We start from the raw sequence: 20,957 nt of genomic DNA, 5'->3' as shown, positions 1-20,957 counted from the left end.
GGCCTCTCTAGGCGCGTGAAAGACCGACTCGGTGGTCGTGACTCGGGCATGAGTCATCCTTCCCAGGCGCTGGCCTCTCCTCAGCACGTGGGCTTTGGGATGAGGCTGGAGGCCTCTGTGGTGGAGCTGCGGGGCAGCTACTGCCTTGTAATCCCTTCCGGGCCCCGAGGCGGGCGTTTGAGTTTCCAGGAATCTTTGCTTTGTGGAGGCGCGAGAGACGTAGCTTCTGGGATGAGAGTTTACCGACTTTAAGGGCCGGGGCTGCGGAACAGGGCAGGGCAGGAAGGAATTGAGTGGGGAGGGGAAGAAAAGAACCCGCTGGTCGTTAACGTTAGCGGGGAAAGGTCCGTTATCTGCCCCCTCATTTTCCAGAGGAAGAAACTGACTCCCTGGGAGGCGAGGGGGGGGAGTTCGGGTTCGGGTCCTCTAGATTCACCTTCGTTGGAGCCGGCACAAGTGGGCTTTGGGACGGGCAATGGGCGAGTGATTTTGCAATAGAAAATATCTGGCGAGGTTCATCCAGCTGCCTCCCCGTGTGTGTATCTTGGTATATAAATTGTCAACAGGAAATCACAAAAATATACGGGGAAAACGATCTGCTACAAGTAGAAATAGAACAAAGAAGTATCCCCTCCTGAATGGGATGGGAGGAGGAAAGCAGCCGTCGTAGTGGGGAAAGAGCAATTCCTTCCCAAACGGGAGGAGGTCATGAATAATAAGTAAGATGGTAAAAGCAACATTCTTTCCCCTTGGGAACCGCTAGACTAGAAAGATAAAAGGGTGTGCTTAGTCTTATATCAAGCTATGTCTCCCGACTGCCAGGGACACACAAGAGTTCAACCTGAGGTGCAAATGGCAAATAGCAGCTGGGTAGTGGAGCTTCATTCTTGTCACATTCAGGGCCTCTTGCCTACTTTGGGTCAGTGGAAAATAGGACAACTCAAAAAGACAAGTTTAGGAGTCTTTTAGCAACACACATGCAGGCACCCACACACATACATAACCATGTATTTGTACGTTTTGCTTTGTATCTGGCCATCATGTTGTGAATGAGGTTGGGTTTTGCAGATCTGAGGGTCAATCAGACCTTCTGGACTTGAGGATGAGAGATGGGCTGTGCTTATATTGTTTTCCAGACAGTGAAGGAGGTGATTGAGATCAACCTTTACCTGCTAGGAGTCATGGCAAAAAGAGCAACTGATTTCCATTTCTGAGAACATCTGTTGGCTTGACACTGTGGCATCTATAAGCTTCAAAATAAAGAACAAATCTCCATGGCTTCCACCTTAAAAGTCCTCTGCTAATAATAGTGTATATTAGGATAACGATAAGTAATTTTGGAGGGAATCTGTAATTTGGATAGGGTATTCAAGAAGGACTAGCACCTCTGGTGTAAAGGTAACTGAGCCCTTTTCAGGGTTGTTCATACACCTTTGGTTTCTACCTGGCACTTAGCTCTCATCTGTAGCTCCAGGAAGCTAAACCCTACATATTGATATGCCCCACCTCAATAAAACCATCTCAATATGGTCGAGGGTACCTGACCATAAGCTTCAAACCAATTGATGAGTTAGGGAGCATGTCTACCCCAAGATGTGAAGACTTCCCTCCCATCAAAATGAGCAGATGAGAACAAATTGTTCCAAAGGCCATGAAGTGGTTGAAGCAGGTGCTAGGGAGCACTGAGAGCTTGGTGAGACATTGAAGATGCTGAGGGCATTCACTGCATCCTGGGCCATTTCAAGTCCTCCTGAGTTTTGTCTTGTCAACTGAACTTCTGAAGACTCTGGAAGAGAGAAAGAGGTTGAAGACTGAATTCTGCCTCACTAAAATCCAATTTTTGTGCAAGATATCAGCCATGATGTTAGTGATGTCATTGGTGCCTTTCAAAAACAAAGCGACTAACAATAACAAAAAGATATTCATGAGTTGTCAATGGGTACCATGATTCGTGGTTGGGATAAATGAAGACTTGGGCTGTACTATGTGGCTAGTAGGGGAAACTATATCACTGGAGTTACTTTTTTCTGTAACTTCTGGTTTTGTCGATGTTTTGGGGTTTATGGACCAGGGCTACTCATTTTACTTAGAAGTAGAAGATGCCTATGACCTACCCCAGAGAACCATCTACTAGACCACCTATCAGGATGGTCAACCTCTGCCACATGGGAGAGGATAGTCAGAGCCTTGTCTTCAGCAAAAATGCAGCTGATCTGAATGACAAACAGGGGAAGTCATCCTCTAAAGAAAGTTGAGGGGGGACAGCTAGGTGGTGCAGTAGATACAACACCAGCCCTGAAGTCAGGAGGACCTGAGTTCAAATATGGCCTTAGACACTTAACACTTCCTAGCTGTGGGACCCTGGACAAGTCACTTAATGCAATTGCCTCACTAAAAATAAATTTAAAAAAAAAAAAGAAAGTTGAAGAGATGGCTTTCTTGTTTAACACATGATGTTTATATAAAATGTATGGATATAATACTATATATATATACATAGACACAAACATAAACATATTTACATATGCATTTACATACATACATGTAGTTGAGGCAATACAGTGAATAGAGTACTAGGTGTCAGGAAGACTTAATTAAGTTCAACTCCAGCCTCAGCTATGTAGCCCTAGGCAAGACATTTAATTTCTGTTTACCTCAGTTTCCTCATCTGAAAAATCACTTTAGCAGCTAAAAGATGGCTCTAAGTGGCTCCATGTTCCATCCCCATCAAAGTGTGTAGCCCAGGGCTCAGTGTCAGACTTTCTTCTCTTCTCCATAGTCTTTATTTTAGTAAATTCATCAGCTCCCATAGTTTCAATTGTCATCTTTATGCAAATGACTCAGATTTATGTGCTTAGCCACTATTTCCAAAACCAAACTCACTAAACTTTCTCCTATAAGCCTGCCTTTCCTTCAAACGTCCTTCCTTATATCTGTTTAAAGTCTCCATTATTCACTCTCATGTCTCACATTTCATCATTTGCCAACTTTTTCAATTCTGTTTCTACAATATTTCAACTGTGTCTTTCCCCTGCCCCAACTTACATACCCACCACACTAGGAATTCTTGCCTGGACTATTTCAATAATCTTTCAATTGGTCTTTACATCATCTCTCTTTTATTTGATCCATCTTCCATATTGCTACCAATTTGGTATTACTGAAGCACAGAAATGACTTTATCACTCAACAAACTACTTCCCTAGTCATAGGGATTAGCAGCTTCCTTACTACTAGGATAAAATGTTTCTCTAACATTCGATTCCCTTACAATTTGGATCTAATTTATTTTTTGTGTAATTATCTTTTCCCCTAATATATCTGATTTCTCTTCAATCATTTTAGGTTTCAGTTAAATTGGCCTCCTTGATACTTTTGATACTTCTATATGACCTTCTATTTCTCCTCTTTGCATAGACTTTCCTCCATGTCTGGAATCCTCCCTTTCCTTCCTTCTTCCTCTTGGAATCCTTGACTTCCTTTAAGGTCCAACTCAGATGCCATCCTTTACAAAGATTTCCCCTGATTCCTCCCAGTTATTTCAGCTCCACACTACCCCCTAATTACTTTACATTAATTGTTTAACTAGAATTTATGCTGTTTAAAAAATGCCATATGTCCTTGAGGATAGAGACAATTTCTTTTTTATCTTTTTATTCCCAGTATAGCGCTTGCCTTGTACATAATAATTGCTTAATAAATATTTACTGAATTAAAATAAGGCAGGGATTAATGCTGAATCCTTATTCTTTAGCTCTGTGTTGTCAATAATGTGAGAGGCAATTTCAAACAAACAAAAAAGTCGATCTTCTCTAGGAAATCCACTATAAGGCCTTTCATTTTTCAGGAGCCCCAGATATAATGTCTCTTCTACTGGATAAAATGCTCTTCTGAGCGCATTCCTTGAGACCAACTTTTGAAGGAACATGTGTGTTCTTTCCTGTATTTGGGAAGGGGAAGGAGAGGAAATGAATCAATTCAAGCCAATGCCTTAAGATTTTACTTAAGATTGAGATTTAGAAACCATGGTCTCCTCCAGGCAAAGAGATCTTGCTGATAATGGTAAGATTGTTGCAGTGGAAATATCATCCAGCTAGCCTGTTATTGTTGCTGGTACTAGAGAACATACTGTATTCAAAGGAACATGACATCTAGTGAAATTTGCAGAGATTGAAAACTTTTAAAACTATGAGACAATGTATCATAGCATGGCCCCAAATGAATTGAGTTAGCTCATGTTTCTGTTACTGTCTCTTAAACAAGATGTGAAATTCCTTATGCAGGTTGAACTCTGACAAAATGTAAATCTGCCTTACTCCAGGCATATCTATATAATTCAAAATGAAGAGCAACTTGGATCTACTTGCCTCATACCTTCCCATCTACCCTGCCATTTTACAGGTACCATGAATCATGGGATATAAAAGTCTTTGATGAAGTTCCCATCAGAGGAGAAGAATAGTGTTAAGTGTTCATAGGCTAGGAGTCCTCAGGTTTTTTTGTTCAGGTAGAATAAAAAACAAAACAAACTTGGTTTACGTCTTATGCATTATTACCCTAAGTACATCAGAAGGAAAGAGGAAGAGTGTTTATTAAGCAGCTACTATATGCCAAACACTTAGTATTTTACAAATATTATTTCATTTGATCCTCAGAACAAGCTTGTGAAGTGTAGGTACTGTTATCCCCATTTTACAATTGAGGAAATAGAGGCAAGCAGAGGTTAAGTGACTTGTCTAAAGTCATGTAGCTAGTAACTTTCTGAGGCTGAATTTGAACTCAGGGCTTCCTGACTCACTCCTAGTTCTCTATCCACCGAACAACCTAGCTGCCTTGTGAGAGCAAAGGATCTATGTTTTGTTTTGTTTTTCTATTTTGGGGAAGACCTAGACATGAGTCAGATCTAAAGTCTTCTGGTTTAACTCCGGTTGTGAGTATGAACTAAAGAGATTATTGAGTATAAATAACCCAAGGACACCACTTTGTAAGAATCAGTATTTATTTGTATACGTAAATTTTAAGAGATTCTGGGCCTTTCAAATCATGTACAAATATAAGAAGAATGTAGCTCTATAATTCTTCTTACAATGCAGGCTATGAGGGACAATAGCTTATGTAGTTGTGGACTACATAATTTTATGTAGATAATTGCATCAATTTGAAAAATAAAGTCACATAAGATTGACTTTCAAAAAAAAAAGAGATTATTGAGAAAGAATCCCAAGGTTGAGTGCAGAGATGGGACTCCGGACATCACATTCTGGGTCTAGGATCAAGACATCTGCTTCCTTAGAGGCATTTTTTAGGGTGGAGCTTTGTTGTCTCTGCCCCTGTCAAATTTTCTCCCCCTTTCTAACTAAGCTATTTAGGTGGTTCTGTATATAGACCCCTGGCATGAGAGTTAGAGAAGCCAAGTTTAAATCTTACCTCCACCATTTACTAGCAATGTGATGCTGTGTATTGCTTTCAGTCTTCATTTCTTCATCTGTAAAATAATGTAAGGCCACTATCTCAAATTTATGATCTTATGGGTTCCTATGGTAGAATCATAGATTTAAAAGGAACTTCAGAGATGATCAAATGCAACTTTTATCTAAATAACTCCTAAAAGGAGTTGTTCAGAAAGACCAGTGAGAGAGAAAGCTATAATTTCCTGAGGTATTTTAGAGGGCTTAAATTTTCTCAAGATAAATTTGCCCCTTTAAACTTCTGCCCACTACTCCATATTCTAGCCTCCTAATCCAAGCAAAACAAGACCAAGCTGTCCTTCCTTCCCAGGATAGTCACATCCCCACCCTTTTTTCTCTTTTTTGGAACAAACCTTCCCACTGCTTCTTAGTTCTTGTAAATTACCAGACAATCCCGGTCTTTTTCCTTGTTATTCTCTTCATATGTCAGTTTGGTATCCAAAACTCTTAACAATATGTTGCCCATCTGCCTTTGCCTCTTCCCTCCCACCTCCCTCATGTATGTACTTTTCTACTCAGAGATCTGGCCTCTTTGCTGTTAAGCAAAAATGTTGTTTAAGCAAGATACTCCATTTCTCAATTCCATTTTCATTGGCTATCATCCATGCCTAGATTTCTTTCCCTCCTTATCTCTGTCTTCTGGCTTCTCTTATCCTTCCTCTAGTTCTTGTTCCTGTACAAGCACTAATTGCATTAAATACATTGGGGTATATATTTTATCCAATGAAAAATGCATCCACAACAATGCAGAAAGAATACAAAAAAATGAGACTCTCAAATAGTACATCCATAACTGGCTAGAAAGAAATTCAAATTGGGATTGCTTTTTTTGGCAACTCTCTGATATTTTGGTGAGTCCCTTTTTTCCATGCACTCTGTCAACCACACCCTGTGGTTTAGAAACAATCATAATTTGAAGCTACTGAAGAAATAATTCTCTTCCTGATAGACTTGTAATGTCCAAATAATTCACTGACTTTCAGTATATGAACTGACATCATTGAGGTATATAACTAGTATTGAAGATAAAAAAATATTAATACTGCACTCTGTGTTTTTAAAGGACTCAAGTATTCCACTACTTTACCATTATCCAATCCATTTCTAGCTTAGAAAGATGTTCAATTTGGCAAAATCCTCCAAGAACTCTAACATAAACTTTCTGATTCAAAATAAAATATTTATAGAAAATGACAGATTAGGGGAAGTCACCTAGCTGAACTCTCCCAACATTTTTCTCCAAACAACTTTAAAATAATGCCTCAAATCAAATTTTGGAATGGTAGAACCCACAAAAAGTCAAGGTGAGACAATTTTCCAGCCTAAGAAAACTTAAAGGTGTTTGGGGTACTGGGGAGGCCTATCTCTAGAATTCAAACATACTGTGGCAGCAACACCAGCCACAGTATCTGAATTAGCAACAGCTTGAGGAATTCTTAGCCTAAAGACAGAAATAGGGTCATACAACTGTCAGAAAGAAATTACAAGGGACCTTTTATTGGTACTAGACACAGTTGATACTAATAACTCTATTGCCCTTACACAATTCTGAATCATAGCTCTAGTGTATAGAGGAGTATGGTCACAAGGAAGCAAGGTCCCTGGTTATAGTTCTAAGGTAAATAGAAACACTAGTGGCAGCAGGGCACCAGTAGTCCTTTCTGAGCATAGATTAGGAGAGCAGTACCCATAGCACACCACCTTATAAGCATCTAAAAAAACTTTCAGAGCTCCAGAGCAAGTTCTGAAAACAGCAGTATGAAAAAGCCTACAGCTTGGGACAGCACTTCCCTAGTCATAGGTGAGTAAAGTCCAACTTTAACAATAAAAGTCAAAGTTCAGAAAAAGGCTAGAAAAATAAGCAAACAAAAAAATTGACCTGGAAATATATCTAGAAGAATTGCTCATGTTTAACCTATATTGGATTATTGCTGTCTAGGAGATAGAGGAGATGGGGAAGGAAGGAGAAAAGTATGGAACACAAGGTTTTGCAAGGGTAAATGTTGAAATCTATATTGGCATGTATTTTGAAAAATAAAAAAACAAGGGCAGCTAGGTTGCACAGTGGATAGAGCACCAGTCCTGAAGCCAAGAGGACCTGGGTTCAAATCTGTTCTCAGACTTTTAACATTTCCTAGCTGTATGACCCTGGGCAAGTCACTTAACCCCAACTGCCTCAGCAAAATAAATAAAAAACAAACTTTGTTATTTTTTTAAAGAAAAAATACTGGGAAAAAAATTGAATATAAAAAGTTACGATGGTGATAGGAAAGACCAGGACATAAACTTAGGGGGGGAAAGCCTCACAGAAAAATGCTAATTGGAAACAAATCTAACAAGAATTCCTGGAAAAAGTGTGAAGAAAGAGATAAAAGTGGTAGAGGAAAAATGGGGGGAAATAAGAATGAGGCAAAAAAGTATGAAAAGAGAATTAACAGCTTGATAAAAGAGGTACAAGCAAAATAATGTTTTGGTCATGTATACTTATTATGTATCTAAGTTATATTTTAATATATTTAACATCTACTGGTCATCCTGCCATTTAGGGGAGGGGGAGGGGGGGTAAGAGGTGAAAAAAAGATAAAAGAGGTACAAAAATTCACTGAAAAGCACTACTTAAAAAGTAGAATTGGCCAAATGAAGAAAGAAGTACAAAAGCTCATTGAAGAAAATAATTCCTCAAAAATTAGTTTGGGGCAAGTAAAACACCAAGATGCACCAAAACTTGCTCATGATAAACCAAGATCCATGATACACCAAGAAAAATAAAACAAAGTCAAAACAATGAAAAGAAAATGTGAAATATCTCAATGGAAAAACAACTGACCCAGAAAATAGATTGAGAAGAGATAATTTGAGAATTATTTGTTACCTAAACCTCATGATCAAAGAAAGAACCTAGATATTACAATCAAGGAATTATTAAGGAATACTTTCCTGATACATTATATGCAGATAACAAAATAGAAATTGAAAGAATCTTTCAATCATTTCCTGAAAGAGATCCCAAAATGAAAACTCTCCATATTATTTATAGCCAAAATCCAGAGCTCCCAGGTCAAAGAGAAAATATTATTGCAAGCAGTCAGAAAGAAGTAATTCAAATACTGTGGAGCCATAGTCACATACGATTTGGAGGCTTCCACACTATGGAGTGAAGGGCTTAGAATATGGTATTCCAGAAGAAAAAGGAGCTAGGATTACAACAAAGAATAACCTACCTAGAAAAACTAAGTGTAATCTTTCAGGGAAGAAGATGGATATTCAAGGAAATAGATGACTTTCAAATATTCTTGAAGAAAAGACCAGGGGTGAAAAGAAAATATGACATTTAAACACAAGATTCAAGAGCAGTTCTTTTTATGGTGGAAAAGAGTTGGAATTCAAGAGGATGTTTATCAGTTGAGGTTAAGAAGGTTTGGTGTGTGATTGTGATGGGGTACCATATAACAAAAAAAATAATTTTCCCCCCAGAACATGTAGCAAGACATATGAACTGACATAAAGTGAAATGAGAATGATGAGGTCCTGAATGGTGTTTTGGACCAAGAAAAACTAAAGAATTGATTCCTGAAACAAATAAGCAGAAGGTCCTGATAGAGATCAGTTTAGCTTCATGGTTCCTCCCTTTAGGGAAGTGGTCCCATCTGTAATCCAAATTATGTCAAACTTCTGAGATCCACCCTCTGTAGAAATCCCAGTCATGTTGCTGAGGTTAAAATTTCCCTATAAAATCTATTTGTGGGCCATCCCATGGTTGCAACTGTCCTTTGGGTCAGCCTGTCACAGCATTCTGTCTTGCTGTGTCTTTCTCTTTCTCCTTCCCATGCCATGTGGTATTTCCCCTAACTCCACTATGCTTTTCAACCCCACTTCTCATAGCTAACTTAACTCTTTTAGGGTGTTAAATCCCCTTAAGAATTTAGTCTGCCAATTTTCAGATGATGAAATTGAAACTATTACCACTCATATGAAAGAGTGTTCCAAATCACTATTGATCAGAGAAATGCAAATTAAGACAACTCTGAGATACCACTACATACCTGTCAGATTGGCTAGAATGACAGGGAAAGATAACATGGAATGTTGGAGGGGATGTGGGAAAACAGGGACACTGATACATTGTTGGTGGAATTGTGAATACATCCAGCCATTCTGGAGAGCAATTTGGAACTATGCTCAAAAAGTTATCAAACTGTGCATACCCTTTGATCCAGCAGTGTTTCTACTGGGCTTATACCCCAAAGAGATACTAAAGCAGGGAAAGGGACTTGTATTGTGCCAAAACATTTGTGGCAGCCCTGTTTGTAGTGGCTAGAAGCTGGAAAATGAATGGATGCCCATCAATTGGAAGAATGGTTGAGAAAATTGTGGTATATGAATGTTATGGAATATTATTGTTCTGTAAGAAACGACCAGCAGGATGAATACAGAGAGGGTTGGCAAGACTTACATGAACTGATGCTGAGTAAAATGAGCAGAACCAGGAGATCATTATATACCTCAACGATACTGTATGAGGATGTATTCTGATGGAAGTGGATTTCTTTGACAAAGAGAAGATCTAACTTAGTTTCAATTGATCAAGGACATACAGAAGCAGCTATACCCAAAGAAAGAACACTAGGAAATGAATGTAAACTGCTTGCATTTTTGTTCTTCTTCCCGGGTTATTTATACCTTCTAAATCCAATTCTCCCTGAGCAACAAGAGAACTGTTCAGTTCTGCACACATATATTGTATCCAAGATCTACTGTAACCTATTTAACATGTATAGGACTGCTTGCCATCTGGGGGAGGGGGTGAAGGGAGGGAGGGGGAAAATCAGAACAGAAGTGAGTGCAAGGGATAATGTTGTAAAAAATTACCCTGGCATGGGTTCTGTCAATAAAAAAGTTATTAAAAAAAAAAAAAAAAGAATTTAGTCTGCCAGATAAGGGCATGCCCCAACCTCATGGGTTTTTTTTTTTTTTATTTTTTTTTTATTACCTTTCTATAGGATAATAGTGAGTTCCACTTGTCTTTCATATACTCTCTTACTCCATTTCATATTTGCCATTCCTGGTGTCTATTGTATCCATTCATTTTGCCTATAACCTATTCCCCTAAACAAATCTGCCTTTTGCCAAAGAGAATGGCTATTGTGAATTTTTCACATGACTGAAGGTTAACTTTTGGTGCCAAACTCCACACCATAGATCACATCAAGAAGAATAGGGATATCACCATGCACAGGAACAGCACTCTTATGGTGATAATCAACTGTGAAAGATTTGGCTGCTCTGATCGATTCAATGATTCAAAAAAATTCCAAAAGACTCATGATTTAAAAAATAATAAGTGCTATACACTGCCAGGGAGAGAACTGATAAACTGTAGTGTTATTGTAGTGCAAACTGGTATTATTTTCTTACTTTATCTTTTTCCTTGCTATAATAAAAAATGACTCATGTGAAAATATCTTTTGCATGATTTCATATGTATAATTGATATTATGTTTCTTGCCTTCTCAGTGGGTTAGGGAGGAGGTAGGAAGGAGAGAGAATTTGGAACTAAAAATTTAAAATGAAAAGAATGTTAAGTAAATAAATAATAATAATGTTAAAAATATTTATAGAAATCTTGAAAGAAAAAAAATTACAAAATGTAAAAATACTGTTTGATTTACAAGTCAAGAATAGTTGAGAACTAAGCCACAACTCTCTCATTCCCTTCTGGACTATTCCAGGAGCAAACAAAAGAATCTCCTCCCTTCCATAGCTAGCTTAATAATTTCTCAATAGAGAAAGACGAATGTTTGCTAATTAGCTCCTGGTGGGTGGGGAAGCAATTATGCAAACAAAACAGAATTATTCATTGTAGAAGATATCTAAATAATCACTCAATCTGTTTCTCTAAGAAAAGTGTTTTTTGTATTCCATCTATTACCCATCTTTCCAATAGGATTTTCCAAGCACTTTAGAAAAGACTTCCAAGAAAAAGAGATATAAATAGGTTTTAAAATATGTATTTGAAATTAGCATTTGAATGTCTAAGTCAAAGGGTATGGATATTTTAACCACTGTATTTGCATAGTTAATTCTAAATCACTTTCTAAAATGGTTGACCTAATTCACTTGTCTATCAACAATGTATTAGTGTGTCTATATTTCTATAATCTCTTCATCAGTGATCATTCTAATCAGTCATCATCTTTTCCAGTTTGCTGGAAGTAAAGTAAACTAAGGATGGGAATTTTTTAAATATTTAGAATTTTTCTTTATATTGATGCTTTACAGTGTTCTTTTTTATGTCTGCAATACTTTTGAGACCTGCTATTTCATATTCTCTGACCACTTATCTATTGGAAAGTGGATTTTATTCTTTTATTTCTGTTCTCATTGTTAATATATCATGTATAATTTACTCTTATCAGAGAAATTTGATACAAAGATTTTTTTCCCCCATGATCATTATCACTAGGAACTGAAAAAACTTTTTAGAAAATCTGATACTGATTCCTATTAAAAACTCTAGAAATTAGAGGAGTGACTATATTAAGTGCCTCTCCTTAATATAGTGAACAGTATTTATCTAAACTGAATAGCAAACATATATAATGTAAAGAAATTTAGAAATTTTCCCCATAAAAAAGGAGTAATGCCAAGATGTCCATTACCACTGGCACTGATGAGATTCTGAGTAAATAGGGTGGGGAGAGAAAGTCTGAAGTACTGATAAGATTGTAATGTTCCCTGAAGCAGTCAGGGAAGTGCTCTGATGGGAATCAGCTCAGCCTTACAGTCCCACCCCTGTGGAAGACTCGAGAAACCCCATCTTACTGTATCCAATCAGAAAGCCAAGTTATGATGTCAAACCGCCCCCAAGTTAAATTTCCCTTATAAATCTGCCCATAGACTATGTCTTATTTACTGAATTCTTTTGAGGTTAGCCCACCTTGGCATTCTGCCTCACAGTGTCTTTCTTCTCACCTCCTCTCCCATGTCTCTAGTATCTTTCTCCTTCTTATAGCTAACTCTTTTAGGGTGCTAAACTCCTCTATGGATTTAGCGTGCCAATCAGTGGCATTCTCCCACAATATGGCATATTCCCTTTCTCCTGGTTAATTGTGAGTTATACTAGGGAACTTGTCTTTTTCCTTGTTAATTACTAAAACCCCTCTTGTTAACTATATGCTCTCCAAAATCTATTTCATGTTTACCACTCCTGGTGTCGATTTTACCTCTTCATTTTGTCCATAACTTTTTCTCATAAATAAAGGTAAATCTTTTGGTAAAGAGAATGCCATTGTGGATTCTTCACATATCCCTTGCACTATGTATCTCATATTTTGAACTAGGGATTGCTATCTGAACTCCCATCACTTAGTGCTCAACCTCATCAATAATATTTAACGTAGTACTAGAAAAGCTAATTATAGTGATAATGCAAGACAAAAAAATTGAGGGAGTAAGCAAAAACAAAGAGAAAATTATCACATTTTGCAGATGATAGGATGTACCTGGAGAACCTTAGTGAACTAGTAACTAAAGTAATTAATCCCTTCAGCAAAGTTACAGAATGTAAGACAAATCCACAAAATAATAAACATTCTTACATGTAACCAACAAGCTTAACAAGATAAACTAGAAAGAAAAACAACATTCAAAATAACTATAGAAGTTATAAAATACTTGGAAATATATTTACCAAGATTCATCCTGACACCATATAAATTTAATTATCAAACACTATAGAGTGTCTATAGAAATAAAACAGACCTAATTAATTGGAGATTCATTGTTCATAGGTAGGACAAATAAATATAATAAAATTATTATAATATCTATAATTTACTTAATCAGTGCTATACCAAACTCCCCAAAATATTTTAGATAGTTAGAAAAATAAAATAAAATTCATATAGAAAAAGAAAAAGTAAAAAAAAAAAATCTCAACGGTGAAAAAAGTGAGAAGGAAGGAGATCTATCAATTTCAGGTTTCCAACTGTACTGCAAAGCAGTAATAAAAATGATTTAGTATTGGTTAAAAAAGAAAGAGGTCGGTCATGGATCTATATACAGAAGAAAATAATTACAGCAGCATATTGCTAAATAAACACAAATATCCTAGTTACTGGGGGAAGGACTTACTATTTAATAAAAAGCTGCTGAGAAAACTGGACAGCAGTCTAGTAGCAATTAGGTTTAGATCAATACTTCACACAATATGTCAAGATAAGTGCCAAATGGATGCCAGACCTAATTAGATATAAAATATGATATCATAAACAAAAAAAAGGAGTAATGAAAGAAATTACCATTTGAATTTATGGATAAGGGAAAAATTCATAATTCATCAAGTTATAGAGAAGATCACAATTTTTATTATATAAAATTTAAACAATTTTGCACAAACAAATCTAATGTAGTAAAAACTAAAAGGGAAACAAATAACTTAGGAGAAATCATTGCAATAAGTTTTTTTCTGATAAAGATCTCATTTCTAAGCTATAAAAAGAACTGAGTCAAACTTATAAGATTAAGAGTCATTCTCTAATAGATAAATTATAATAAGATATGGACTATGAGGTTTTAAAAGAAGTAATTCAAGTTATCATGAGAGGAAAAACTAATCCACTAGCAATTTAAAGAAATGCAAATTAAAACAACTTTGAGATTCTACCTATCAAACTATCAAAGCAAAGGGTTTTGTTTGTTTGTTTTTTTGATTTTTTTGGTTTTTGAGTGTAGGAAATGAAAGATGTTGGAGGGGTTGTGGGGAAAAGGCATTCTAATGCACTATGGGTGGAGGGTGAAATTGGTCCTGACATTCTAGAAAGCAATTTGGAACTATGCCTAGAAAGTAACTGCATTACATATCCTTTGATTCAGATATATTACTACTAGGCCGATATCTCAAAAGAAATCAAAAGAAATAGTAAACACTGCGTGTGTATTTAGCAAGAATTGTCCCCTACATGTAGCATTCAGGTGTTGTGTGTCTCAAAGGAAAGCAGAATAAATATCTCTAGCCTCTTCTTTCTCTACCTTTCTCTTAGGGATGCTTTATTTATTTTTTAAAAAGCTTTTTATTCTCAAAATATATGCACAGATAATTTTTCAACATTGACACTTGAATAGCCTTGTGTTTCAGATTTTCCCCTCTTTCACTCCACCCCCTCTCCAATACATGTTATACATGTTAAAATATATGTTAAATCCAATATATGTAAACATTTATACAATTATCTTGCTGCATAAGAAAAATCAGGTCTAAAAGGAAAGAAAATGAATAAGAAAACAAAATGCAAGTGAACAACAACAAAAGGAGTGAGAATGTTATGTTGTAAGGATACTTTATTTTTTGCCAGGAGAAACAAAGGGCCTGGGGACAAAAGTGTGGCCACTCAGCTCTGCACTCCTCAGAGAGAGAGGATACTAGGCTCAAATTATATTGATCTGCTCTCTTAAATATTATTAGTTTTGGGAATATGGTTTTCAGGCTCAAGCTGAACTTCTAATTACAATTTCTTAATAAGGAAGGTCAATGACAAATTTTGTATCCAAAGTCTGAATCCCTTGCCATCAAAAACCAGTTGTATAATGAATCCACATAGAAATGAGCAATGGGGGCAGCTAGGTGGCGCAGTGGATAGAGCACCAGCCCTGAAGTCAGGAGGACCTGAGTTCAAATGTGACCTCAGACATTTAATACTTAACACTTCCTAGATGTGTGACCCTGGCAAATCACTTAATCCCAATTGCTTCAACAAAAATCAAACAAACAAACCAAAAAAAAAAAAAAAAAAAGAAACCATAAAAAAAGACATTAGCAATGAAAACATTAACACTTCCTAGATGTGTGACCCTGGCAAATCACTTAATCCCAATTGCTTCAACAAAAAACAAAACAAAACAAAACAAAAAAAAGAAACCATAAAAAAAGATATTAGCAAATGAAACATTTTACTAAGTCAACAGAAAAAAAATCAGAGAAAGTACATGTTAGGAGTATGATATACAGACAACACAGAGCAAAGTAACTCTTCTACTGTGTAAGGTAATGTAATTCAACCAGAAGAAACTTTTATACCTTACCAAAGGGGAAGTTCCTGCAAAATCTCTAGTGAAATAATCTCAGAATAGGGACATGATGAAAAACCTTAGCTCCTCTTATATCAGCTTCATCCTAGAATCTTTTTCCTTTTGTCAATTTGAAATGGGGTTGACATCATGCACCTTTTCTCCCAAAGCTGTAAGTGAGAAGTGCTGGAAACCTAGATATTGAAAAAAACTGATAAGGCCTAAGAGACTTAAGAGATGGCCCTCTTCTCTTGTCAACTCTGCCCTACCCTTCACACAATCATGGGACATTGCTTTACACCAATAAGGAGATAATCCCATGCCAGTGGGCTCTGGGACTCAAATTGCATGTGTAAAAATATATAAGCTCTTTAAATTTTTTATGGTAGACTTTTATCAAAAGATATTTATTGCAAAGTTTTTCCCATCCTCACCCCTAAAGTTGATGCTTTTGCTTCTTATTTTAACTGCATTGGTTGTTGTTTTGTTTTGTTTTCCTCCCATGCTGAAGCATTTTCATTGTAGGTAATAAGGATATTAATTTTGTCTTTTGTGATTATCTTTATCTTTGTTTTTTTTTTTTTTTTTAAGAAATCATGCTCTTCATTCAAAATTACTAAAACTATATATAATATTTGGGGAAATCAATCTATCAAAGCACACAAGATATTTGTATAGATTTAATTATAACACGTTCCTTAAAGAAATAAGGAACACCAGGAGATCATTGTACATGGCAACAGCAACATTATATGACTATCAATTCTGATGGATGTGGCTCTTTACAACAATGAGATGATTGGGGCCAGTTTCAATGATTTTGTGATGAAAAGAGCCATCTACACCCAGAGAGAGGACTATGGGAACTGAGTGTGGATCATGGCATTCTCACTCTTTTTATTGTTGTTCGCTTGCATTTTGTTTTCTTACTCATTTTCTTTCCTTTTTGATCCGATTTTTCTTAAGCAGCAAGATAATTGTATAAATATGTTTACATATATTGCATTTAACATATATTTTAACATGTATAACATTATATTGGATTGCTTGCTGTCTTGGGGGGAGATGGGGGAAAGGAGGGGAAAATTTGGAACACTAAGCTATGCAAGAGTCAGTACTGAAAAATTATCTGTCCACATGTTTTGAAAATAAAAAAGCTTTAATAAAAAAATAAGGAATAACTTAAATAGCTGGAATGCTCTGCAAATGTGATAAAAAATGATAATATTGCCTAAATTAACTTACTGCTATATCAGACTATTAAAGACATACCTTATAGAACTCAACAACAAAAAGAAAATTGACAATTCACTTGGAGAAACAAAAGATCAAGAAAATTAAGAGGAATAAATTTTAAAAGGACATGAAGAGGAAATAGTACTTCTAGACCTCAACTATATTATAAAGCTGTAACCATTGATAGCATTTAGCATTGGTAAAAATATATAAAGGCAGATCAATGTAATAGACTAAATAAGGAAAAACCAGAAACAATGGAACTCAAAAGCCAATATCCACAAATACAAAATCATAAATTAAGGGTTACTTATTTGATTAAAAATTGCTGGGAAAACTGGAAAACAGCCTGGCAGAAAGTAAGCTTAGACCCATAACCTTATAACATATTTTGCAAAATTCAAAATGAATTCATGATTTTAATATTAAAGAGCCTAACATTAAAAAATTAGCAAAGAAGCAGGGTATATCTCTTTCACAACTATGGTTATGAAATATTTTGCTAGCCAAACAAGGTATATATAGACGCAATTACAAAAATAAAATAGGTAATCTTTTTACAACAAATGAAAACAAAAGTTGTTCAAGCAAAATTAATGCATCTAGGAAAAGAAAGGAGGTGATCAGATGGAAGAAAATCTTTGTTTCAAATTTCTCTGATAAGGGTTTGGTATCTAAGATAACACAGACAGCTAACATGTGTATGCATGTGTGTATATGCAAGTCATTTCTTAATACATAAGTGATCAAAAGATATGAACAAACAACTCTGGAAAGAGAAATTAGAAATTATTAGCAGCCATATGAAAGAATGATTCAAATAATTATTAATAAAATAAATACAAATATAACAACCCTAAAGTTTAATTCACAGCCAATAAATTGGTTCAGATAACGAAAGATAGAAATCATAAATGTTAGAGGGAAACCGTAAATGCCTAGGAAGATAGGCACATTAGTGCATTGTTGGTGGAGTTGCAAAGCAATTTTAATTATTCAAATAAAGTGCTTATAATATCCATATCTTTTGACTTAGAGATTCTTAGCATATGACCCAAAGAGATCATTGATAAGAAGAAAATTCCTACATATACCAAAATATTTATTGCTACTTTTTTTTATATTAGCAAAGAACTGAAAACAAAATAAATCTCTACAAACAATGGAATGATTAAATGAATTGTAGTACTTTTAGTGTAATGGAATATCACTGTGGTGTAACAAAATAATGAAGATGACTACCAAGGAGATTGAAAAGAGTTAGGTGAATTGATGGAAAACAAATAGAACAAAGAAAACAATATATACAATGATTACATAGAAAATGAAGGTAAAGAAAAATCATCTTAGAACAATAAAAACTGAATGTTCAAATATTAGAAAGAAAAAAATGGCCCCAAAGAAATATGAAAAGAAGCTGCCATCTCATTGCTTTGCACATGTGGGAGGCCCCAAAGTGTGAAACATTGAATGTATTTTCGGAATTTTCCTTTTTTTTTTTTTTTTTTGGTTTTGCTAGGGGTTTTCCTCTTCTTTCTTTTTAAAGTATTCTTGTTATATGGGTTATGACCCTATGATAAAAGAGAGAAGGAATATTGGGAGAAATTTTAATGAATTAAAATAAAAATATATCAAGAAAATTTATTTTTAAAAAAACACATTAAAAAAATCTTCCTCCAGCCAGAATTATGACAGATGCTTTTTCTTTTCTTTTCTTTTTTTATACTGTAATGTTTTATATTTTGGTCAAGTATCTGTTTAGAGTTTAGTGTAACATATAGTGTAATCTACTGATTTAAATTTAATTTCTGCTAAATAGCTTCTCGGTTTTCCCAGCAGTTCATATCAAATAGGAAGTCCTTTCCCCAGTGATTTATGTACATGAAAAGGAGTAGATGCTCATCAGTTGGGGAATGGCTGAGCAAGTTGTAGTACATGAAGGTAATGGAATATTATTGTTCTATAAAAAATTATGAACAAGCTGATTATAGAAAGACCTAGAAAGATTTACATGAACTGATGCTGAGCAAAACGAGCAGAACCAGAAATACATTGCATGCAATAATAAGAATGTGTGATCAACTGAAAAGGCTTGGTTCTTCTTAATGTTTCAGTGATTCAACAGCAATCCCAATAGACTTTGGACAGAAAATGCCATCTGCATCCAGAAAAAGATCTAAGAAGACTGAATGTAAATCAACACATGCTATGTTCACTTCATTTTTCTGTTTTTAAATCTCTCCCATTGTTTTTCTCTCTTGCTCTGATTTTTCTCTCCCAACATGATTCATAAAGCAATGTATATTAAAAATAAACTTGCAAAAATTCTATGTTCATGATTTTATCAAATTCTGAGATGTTTTCAATTGCTTCTGGTTTTTATTTGTCTTATCCAGATCAAGAGCTTTCCTATTTTCTTTATACTTTTTAAAAAATCCTCAGATATTTTTCACAAGAACTATAAGCTATCCATACTTATTTTTTATTTGTGAAATTAAATTTTTAATTTATATGAAGATATTTACATTTTCTCCTATTAAATTTCATCTTATGGAAATTGAACCAGTGTTTTAGATTGTTGAGATATTTTTAGAGCCTAACATGAAGCATGTTAGCTCTCCCACTCACCTTTGAGTCATCTGTATCTTTGACAAATATGTCATCTATGACTTCGTCGCAGTCATTGATAAAAAGATTAAAACATTTCACTAGAAAACGCCCTCCAAATTGACATGAAATTATTAATAACTACTCTTTGGATGAGGTCACCCAACCAGTCCTGAATTCTCCTAACTGTTCTGTGTTGTCTAATAAAAAACTCTCCATTTTGTCTGAAGGACAGCATATCAGAGACTATCAAATGAGATCTAAAATCCAATAAACTCTTAATGAAGCATCATTTTGATCTACCAGTCAAATGTCTCTGTCAGATAAAGTTAAGTTCCATATGACTTTTTTTAAACATTGAAACAAAAATTAAACTTTCTTATATTCATATTCTTTCAGTAATCCATCCTAGAATTTTGCTAAGAATCTCTGGTTTATGATTTGAAGACTTCACCGAAAACTGGAACATTTGTTTTTTTCTAATTTTTTTTTTAACTATCCCCACCCCTTACTCTCCAATTCACAGTCATAGCTGCTTAGAAATTGGATCTTTCAGATAATATAAACAAGGTTTTTAGGGTTTATTTATTTATTTTTGCATCTGGGATCTAATTCATTTAAGTCTGATATCTTGAATCTTGAATATTCTCTTATTATCTCTATCACAGGCTTGAACTCTCTCTTAGCCAATTCTGTTCTATCCTTTCTAATATCCAAATCATTCTTGCTAGAGAAAACAGAAGCAATATATGAGTTGAGGCTGCTTTTTTTTTAAATGGCACCCATATGGCACTTATCAGCTATTTCCTTTTACTGCTGCCATTTGTGTACATAAGACATATATCTTAATATCCCCTGTCTGTCTAACCCTTTGGTGTTACCATAGCAGATGCACAATACATACCTATTGAATGAATGGCCAACCTGATGCTCTGGAGTTAGTTCCTGTACAAGCCAAACAAGCTTCTTAGATTTTTGGAGGAAAAAGCAAGAAGCTACAATCTCAACTTTGACCGGGACTCTTCCCTTCTCTCTACCTCATCATTCTTGCCATGCTTTCCTTCCGTTTTTCAGAGGAAGGACAGGAAGAGCTCACAAGATATGAGGGACAGCTCAAGTCAATACTCCTTACATAGCTTTCCTTTGACTGGAGTTAATAATGCAGGAGAAAGGGCTCTACTGTGAACCAGAAATAAATTGGAGAGAGGGGGAGAAAGGGAATTGAACTAAGACTGCTTCTAGTCAGCTACGGGGTCATGACACAAGCAAGTGATACTCTATACACGGTTTTTAGTGAGGCATGAGAATAAGAGAGACTGCTTCTAAATGGGGAAGGTTGGAAGAAAGGTGTTTTTGTGGGAGCTGTTGTAAAGATGGAAAGTTGGGGAGTTAATTGTTGATGTTAAGAGAATGAACAGGCCCTCAGTGTTGGAGCTGGTTGTCTGAAGGATGTCTTGTTAAGGTGGAAAACAATTCCTAGGATGTGTGAGTGATGCTGGGTTAGGGAGAGTTAGAAAAAGGGTAAAGCTGATCTAGTGTCTGTTCAGAACTTAAGTTTGATAGGTATTAGTAGAAGTCCTG

Source organism: Sarcophilus harrisii, chromosome 1, assembly GCF_902635505.1.
Source record: "Sarcophilus harrisii chromosome 1, mSarHar1.11, whole genome shotgun sequence".
Classification (NCBI taxonomy): Eukaryota; Metazoa; Chordata; class Mammalia; order Dasyuromorphia; family Dasyuridae; genus Sarcophilus; species Sarcophilus harrisii.
The sequence above is the reverse complement of the archived record's forward strand: the minus strand, read 5'-3'. Positions refer to the sequence as shown.